The following is an 8,401-nucleotide window of genomic DNA, read 5'->3' on the forward strand; positions in this document are numbered from 1 at the left end:
CGACATTTCAATTTTCGCCTGGAAATAGCAGTATACCATTGTCTAGAGTCGTACAGGATTTTAATAAGGTATTTGTTGAAACATATTTCCGATATCATTTTAGATTTCTCGGTTATGATATGTTAAGGTTAACAATTGAACGAAATGTTATTCAAGACTTTACATAAAGGCATTCTTGGACCTCCTGGTACCCTTTTTTGTTAAGAGACGTATTGACAGAACAAAAGACATTTTAGCCATAGCTATGACGTATTAATTATTATGCCCCCCCCCCATAAAACAGTACCCATAAGTAATTTATTAAAATCTACAAAGGTCGAGCAAATTTCAAGAAATGTCTTTTCCTTAAATGTTGATGAAGACTATTGTTCCAATATTTCATGAAAAAGAAAAGAAGAAAAATTATATTTAACAGTTTTATTCAAAGATTTGTAGGTTCTTTTTTTAAAATTTGGTGGGGCGGGATGGCTTGATGAAACCAACAGTGCATACAAAAAAATTAAGGCTAACATATTATTTATTTTGTTTTATAGGGGATTCAATATGTGATTTATGATGGTAAATGCACGCCCCAAACACTACAATACACTATGCAAGGCCCATGTGTACCAGGTATTGTTATTCATAATTATAATATATCTCAATCAATGAGCAATCGGACAGTGTTTTGATTAGTCTTGTGTTTTTGTGAAGCGCTTAGGAAAATTTTGATATGTAGTGTAATGCTATTACATAAATGAAACAATGATAATAATAATAACAATTACTGGACTTAAAGGCAGCTCTGAACCGGCTTCAGGAAGCATATAGGAGTGTCATACAATAGCCCATTCGTCAAGCTATCCAACGATACTTTAGTTGTTTTGATCCTGTGACATACGACTGAGAAATCGCGTTTTTGGCAGAAGTACCAAATTATTACGGTGGTTTTTTTTTAAAAAAAATATTGAATATTTGTTCGACTACATCCAGTTTACAGATCAATGTCGGGATAGTTTTAACAAGTGGTCTGGATACTTTATCTCCCTGTAACAGATGTAATTAGATGAGGCCCTTTTTTCACTCTTATATCATTTCGAAGTTTAAGAAAAAGAGGAAAAGTAGTTTTCGAGATAAAATTTTTGGCGTCCCATAATTTATTTCCCATAATTTTTCGGGCTATCCAACGACACTTTAGTTGTTTTGATCCGGTGACATTTGGGGTAGAAAACACGGTTTTTGAAACAGCGTAATTTTTCTACTTTTTTACGTTTTTTTAAAAACATCAGATATTTAAAATGCCGTATCAAGCCGTAGATCCATTTAAGCGTCATTTGTTTAAAAAGGCCACGTGACAAATGAAGACGACCCAAGCAATTCGCGCATTTACCGGTAATTTGGATAACCCCGTAATACTTGATATCCCAAACTATTCTCTATAAGAACAGAAATACAAATGGTGCCAATTATTTGTCGATATATTCATTATTAGCTATATATAATAATAATAACCATTTCTATACACAAAGAACAACTTTTATCGTAACTCCATTTGAAATTCACAACGAATATGGAATTTTCCGATGACTATACATAACCATAGATCGCCCTCATTTCTCAGTCAATCAACGCTGGGAATCTTATTACCATCTACGGTTCCATGCATACTACAAGCGTAGTAACTGAGGTTAAACTTTGGCGCGAAAATCGCATGGGATTCATGGACATGAATATCAAATACACTTGATCATACGTGGAGTTCCTGGTGCCATTTGGTGAGTGATTAAACTGTCAATGTAATTGTAAAATACCTTTATTATAAAGAAGTTAAACGATGTTAGACATTATAACCCAATCTTATCACAAACATTTGCCCATCGAACAATTTATATTCAGATTCGTATCAAGTCAATTATATGTTGTTTAAACGCCAATCAACAAATAATACGAGGCTACTTTATTACAAAAGCATCGGTGGGCAAAGCTAATTGATTATAGGGTAAATAATAATTATAAACAACTGATGAGTAAAACGTAATTATTTTATACAATTAACGTGTGTACGATTCTACGATTAGTTCGTTCGTGGGGTATTACACACACGTTCCACCTTGAGTAAAAAAAGACATCGAGTGGTAAATTAATTTATGACCCCATGTCTGTGCAACTTTAGTCGGATTGATTAATTGATGACATATTAACGACACTACACTTGCCATATTATTATCAATACACAAAGATAGTTAGATGACCCTTCTCAATCTGTAATTCCATTTAGATGGTTACCAACAAAATTTATCTGTACTGTTTATTCTAAAGTATATTGAGATATTTTTCTTATTTCATTTTTTACGGCCTATTTCAGAGTAATGAAGTCAAATCCGCATGCAGAAAGAAAGGCGTCGTACGATGGCCACAGGAAAACGAGAAACAGTTGGCTACTCTGATAACGGATCGTCATATACAAATCGCGTTTCAATCATGTTTGACTTTTATGATTCATTTTGCATGACCATATCTTTTTACTCCTGTACTCTTTTACTCGGGATATTACAACCACAATACTTCTGACGAAAATGTATCTGAAATCGTTAGGACTGCACATGATGGTAAAGGGGCTCAATCAAAAAGTCACTTTAAAACACAGTATTAAAATCGCTGTCGTGAGAAGAGAGGGTGGGACATTATAAAACAATCTAAATTACAAAACAAATTATTCCGTAATCAATTGTTTTATTTAATTAGGGGATGAAGGAATCAGTCAAGCGTTAAGGAATACACACGCCGGTGTATATAGGTAATTAAGGAATAGACATTCTGAATAGGCATTCGGTCACTATGACGTCACTGACGTCTGAGGGATTAAGAGTGTTTTCGATAATTGGCAAAGTCGTTTTTACGGGAGATTCTATTTTTCCGACTTTGGGTGAAGATAGCTAAATTAATTTCAATCAGATTGGTGTGAACTTGCCGTAGTAAAGTGGAAATAGTAACCATTGGCTACACGTACCGGAAAAAATCCTCGTCCATCTTATGTGCACTTTAACAAGGTGTTTGGATATTTAATTTCCTGTACCAGAAGTTTCCTTAACATCCATTGAGCAGTTTTGAAAAAAACCCAGATGAGCATTTTTAAAAGGCTCCAAATCGGATAATACTAGATTTCGGCGTTCCATAAACTATTTCCTATCTATGGAATTGGTATAATCAATTACACCCCCCCCCCCCCCTTGAGAACTTGTATGTTCAAAAGTGCCAAAATATCGAAAATTAAATTGTACTCTCATTATGCATCATTAGAATCGTAATAGAGCATTTTCCAAAACTTCACGATTTTTGGACTTTTTTCGATTTTCAGTCCAGTTTCTATCCTACTCCAGTTATTTCAAAGTCTTATTGGATGGCTTCATGCACAAGACTACCGAAGGAACTAAAGGCGTCAAGAAAAGCTCTAAATCGAAAAAATCTTGATATTTGGTGTCATATAGTTGTTTTGCGAAATATAGGGTGTGTATCAATTTGGTATCATGTGATAGATCGTTATTGGGGCTATCTAATGGTACTTTGATTAATTTGATCTGGTAACATCTCGCGCTAAAATCACGGTTTTTCGTGAGTCCCTATTTTTTCACTTTCATTTTGAGATCCGGACATTTTTTCGACTACTTCCGGTTTATAGGTCAGTGTTTGGATAGCGTTATGGATAGATTTGGACATAAATATATGTCTTCATGGTCCAGAAGTTTCCGAAACACCGACAGGATCGTTTAAACAAAGGGGGGGGGGGGGATTTTAATTTTTCAAATAAAATAGCTCAAAAAACACAAAGTTACGACGTTTTGAAATTAGTTTTTATCCACAGCCATGGTTAGATTCTGAGATATAAGAGTTGTGGGAAAATAACAAGAACAACTAAAAAAAGAATAATAATAATTAGATCTGCCAGGCAGATATGAAAATTTTCATATTTATCGTCACAAGTCATGGATATTGTCAAGAATCTTAAAAAGAAAAAAAGAATTATTAAGATCGGCCAAAAATTAATAAAATAGGTTAAAAAAAAATACTTCACAAAGTGACGAATATGCATTGTTAGTTTTTCTCCTTCGTAAAATTGGGTGATTTCGGATTCGTAAAAAGTTTTGAAAATAGTTTTACTCCACAGCGACGAATTTTCGAGATTCGAAAATCGGAAATTGCAGGTGAAAATGATTTTCTTCATGTTAGTGGGAGAAAAAAGAATTAATAAAATAGGTAAAATAAACCCCCACAAAGTTACGACTATGCATTGGTTAGATTTTTTCCTTCGTAAAATTCGGTGATTTTGGATTCGTAAAACGTTTTGAAAATAGTTTTAATCCACAGCCACCACTATTCTTGGGTGGGTTTGGGTGTGTGTGTGTGTGTGTGTGGGGGGGGGGGGTAAAGTTTTAGAAAGACCCCCATGGTTAGATTTTGGAATATAAGATTTGTGGGAAAATATGAAAGCTTAGTAATCTTAGTAATAACAATAATCTTTCCTTTTGCGTTCGTCACTTCCTATTGTTGAAACATTGATTACTCATCTATTGTAGCAATGATCTCTGTGATAAAATAATATTTGGAATGTGTTTAACCAGTTCTATCGCATATGTGATAATGACTGGCACCAATATTGTCCTTTAACACGCCCAAAATGTCCTATGCTTTAAGACCACAATCAAAATATAGACTTCGCTTTTCGTCAGATTTGAGCATTGGTATCTAAATTGACAGGATTTTTTGAATTCGCGAGGATTGTTCGTTGGGTCATAGTGTAGAGAATAAGCATGTAAATCTAAGATTGAAACGTTACGGGATTTTAACCTTGTGAATATTTCAGACGATGCCGAGTTCCTTGGTTCTAATACTATTGGATACCAACCAAAGACCCTAAATATAAATGGCTATAGATGGAAGTTTGCTAATCAGGAGGCTTATATTGCTATGACTTTTAGTGACGACTGTACTCCTTTGGTAGAATCTATCGTAGGCACCATAAATGGAGGTTTGTAAAACTGTTTCTGCAAAATCCATCTCTATTCTGGATTTTAAATTCTACTGTTACCAGATATTTTTAATTTCTTTCAAATTTTTTATAAGATTGCATTTTTAAAATAGAAATGATGAGCCATATAACTCAATCATGAATATTACTATTTCACAGGCCCTATTGACAGAACCTACATCTTCAGCCGGTACGAGAAGACAATATCCGATCGTTCGATCTTCAATATCCCTGCCACGTGTACCACGTCTACTTAGGTTTTCCAACCACAATGACAATAAAGATAGAATTTAAAAGCTTGTCTTATCTTTCTATAGCCTATACGGTACACAATTTATCCAAATTTTAGTACTGCGGGGTGTGGATATAAAAGGTAAATGGAAGAGAGAGCGAGAGAGAGAGAGAGAGAGAGAGAGAGTTTAAAATCAACTCGACACAAACTAGGTCATTTCGGGACTAACATATGGTTCAATTTTATTTCATTAATTCGCTTGCGCGTAGGGGTCTTTAGCAGTGAGAGGAAACCGGAGGACCCGGAGAAAACCCACGAGGTTGGACAGGCGACCCTACTCCTTGTCACGTACAACCGTGGAATCGAAACCACACCAGTTGACTCAATGACACCCTTATGATACAGCGCACACGCGCTAACCATTCGGTCATCCACCCCCTCCCCCTACGGAAAATGATGACATGCCAAGGTAAAAATACGTTTAAAGTGACTCTTTGTGCAGAAGGACAGATCCATATTGAAACCACACAGCTTCAGTATCAGAGCGACACAATATTCTCTAAGATGCACACAACCATTTTTTGTTACACCAAATTTGAAAACAAATCCGCTAAAACCTGTAGTCGCGGTTTTCGCAAGAGATACTGTATGTCGCGGGTCGCTGAAAATCGACAGGGATCCTACTCCCATGACCTGAATGCTTTGCGAAATCCCTAAAAACTGTAGCCCTTATCCTGTTAGGCTGTATACATTTGAAAAGGAAGTGCACATTCTTTATTCAAATGTAATAAGATTGTAATAATTTGCTCAATGGAACCGGTTGACGTAGCAATTTCATATAAAGGGAAGTAATTATAGTTTTTCATATCTGGATTCAGACCACCCAAAACATTTCCCATCGACTTTAAATAAATCCTTGTGTCTTTGCTCCACACAAACTTTGCCCAAATTTTCGTTGAGCTGAAAAACCTCTAACAGAACCTACATCTTCATCCGGTACGAAAAGACAATACAGATCGTTCGGTCTTCAACATCCCTGCCACGTGTACCTCATCTACTTAGGTTTCCTACCACAATGATAATAAAGATAGAAATCCATGTATCTGTATTTAGTATTCCCACCCCCCTGCTCACTTTTCTGAAAACCTAGAAAACGGTTTTACTTCAAATTTTCAAACTTGCGAAGAGTTGGATTACGAAAGGGCGAATTCTGTTGATCTTCAGCATTCCAGGAATTTCTGTATGTGAGATATATTATGTATCCGGAAAAGCATGTGAACACAATATAGATCAGACTTCTTGGAGGCATCCTTTGTTGGGTTCCTTGACAGCAAGTCCACTTTATGCGCTTTTGATCCAATTCTTCTGAACATAACACATCAAACCATTCTTTTACCTTAAAATTATAATAACATGGATAGGCCAAACCAACTACAGATCTGTATGAACAATGATTCATACAAGTTATTAATCCCTACTATCTTTTGAATATGTATTGACGTCATGCATTAAAAGAAAACATAGAACAGAGATGGAAATGGCAGTTAAAAGTTACTACAGAATGGAAGCTGTTGGTAACTTTATTATATAGAAAAATACTTTATTTCAACAAATAAAAAAAATTATCACATAAAAACATGTTTTATCCCATATATCATTTATTTGAAACCATCAACATGCAATTATCAGTAGACACCTTTATTGCAGACAGTTTTATGACCACTTCATATTGAATTTCTATCAACTTTATTTAGTTCGAGATAATATGGCCACTTTTGCACATATTATTAAAATTAAAGTCGTTTTATATAAAAAAAACCACAGCTTATTTAGGTCATTTATTATCGGTAGGCCCTATACATATTCAAAACTACAATATATATTAATTTACTCTAAGCAGTCATTAGCTAATATTTAGTGAGTAAATGTATAAAATTCGAATGAAAATAAGTACATACATTTATAGGCCGCATTTAAAAGAAGAAATAAAAATGAAATTAAGATTTACCTCCCTTTATATATAATTCATATAGGCCAGTTTCGAGGTTATTTGCTAGATATCCTATTTGAGTCAAACCAGATAGAGGTGCATTTCTATGACCAAGCATAATGTTAGCCCTATTACCTGCAAAAAGGCGACTATATACCAAGTTCTGCTCTACTTAATCCATTGTATATTTCGATTCACAAATATTATAAATAGATATAGCTAAAAAAAAATGTCATCTTTTTTCAATGAACAACATACAAATTCTAGGGTGATTCTAAAACAGTTTTTATATCTCGATGAACCGCATGATCAAACGCCAATTATAAAACTATTTTTTTCACATCTATAATTGTTGAAAATATATTAGCGAATACTCTTATCGACTATAATGTTCCGAGTAGTGAATAGTAATAAATGAACATACATAATGGATCTTAACGCTTTAGGGAATTTCACGAACTCATAATCGGGATGCTTATAGGCTTTTGGAATCATTACATGTAAGCTGTTTTAATCTCGCATGTTTATAGAGATTTCCGCAGTAAATGGTACGCAGTCAGACAAATCGTATTATTTAATAGAAGCGGTTGCCAAGATCGATATATTCTGTATAGAAAAGATAAGCAGTGTATGTAGGGTAGAATTTATAGTAGATGACTCAGATTCTTAAAATAACACCGTTACTATGGAAATATGTAAAATCTTATTAACTTCAAATGCAATAAAGTTACTTTCTATTTTGGCCTATAAGAAATTACATACTCGTGGCGGAAGAGGGGATGTAGAAACTGAATTTGTTTTCTGTATTACTGTACATAAATTTTAATTTTCTTGCATTTGAGCGTTTTTCATTTTTCTCTTGTTCCATTTTACTCCATTCGCTTTCAATTGTGTACATTGTAGTGAAATAAAGCAAAGAGTAAGAGTTTCGCATCATTTTATCCCTGAATTACAATGAATGATACATTTGACAGACTGCAAACGGCAAAGAACATAATTCCTGATCTCGCATTTTTGAGAGCAATGAATGATGGTCAAGTACATGTATTCCCAATCTCGCATATTAGTCTGTCCCCACTATGACGGCCTTCTTCTGTTCACGTGCTTTCCAATGATCTATAAATTTTAATAACCTAGTGCTTCTACAGTACATTTATGAGTAGCCTAAACACGT

The 8,401-nt window shown here is 34.5% G+C and overlaps 1 long non-coding RNA gene across 1 annotated transcript; it reads left to right on the top strand.

The window, feature by feature from the left end:
* On the top strand, positions 1–5,282 carry LOC126812374 (uncharacterized). Its single transcript, XR_007675901.2, has 4 exons — positions 1–68; positions 534–612; positions 4,841–5,005; positions 5,165–5,282. It is a non-coding gene; the product is annotated as an uncharacterized LOC126812374 (long non-coding RNA).
* The last annotated feature ends 3,119 nt before the right edge of the window (positions 5,283–8,401 follow it).

This window comes from Patella vulgata, chromosome 2 (assembly GCF_932274485.2).
Source record: "Patella vulgata chromosome 2, xgPatVulg1.2, whole genome shotgun sequence".
In the NCBI taxonomy this organism is placed as follows: domain Eukaryota; kingdom Metazoa; phylum Mollusca; class Gastropoda; family Patellidae; genus Patella; species Patella vulgata.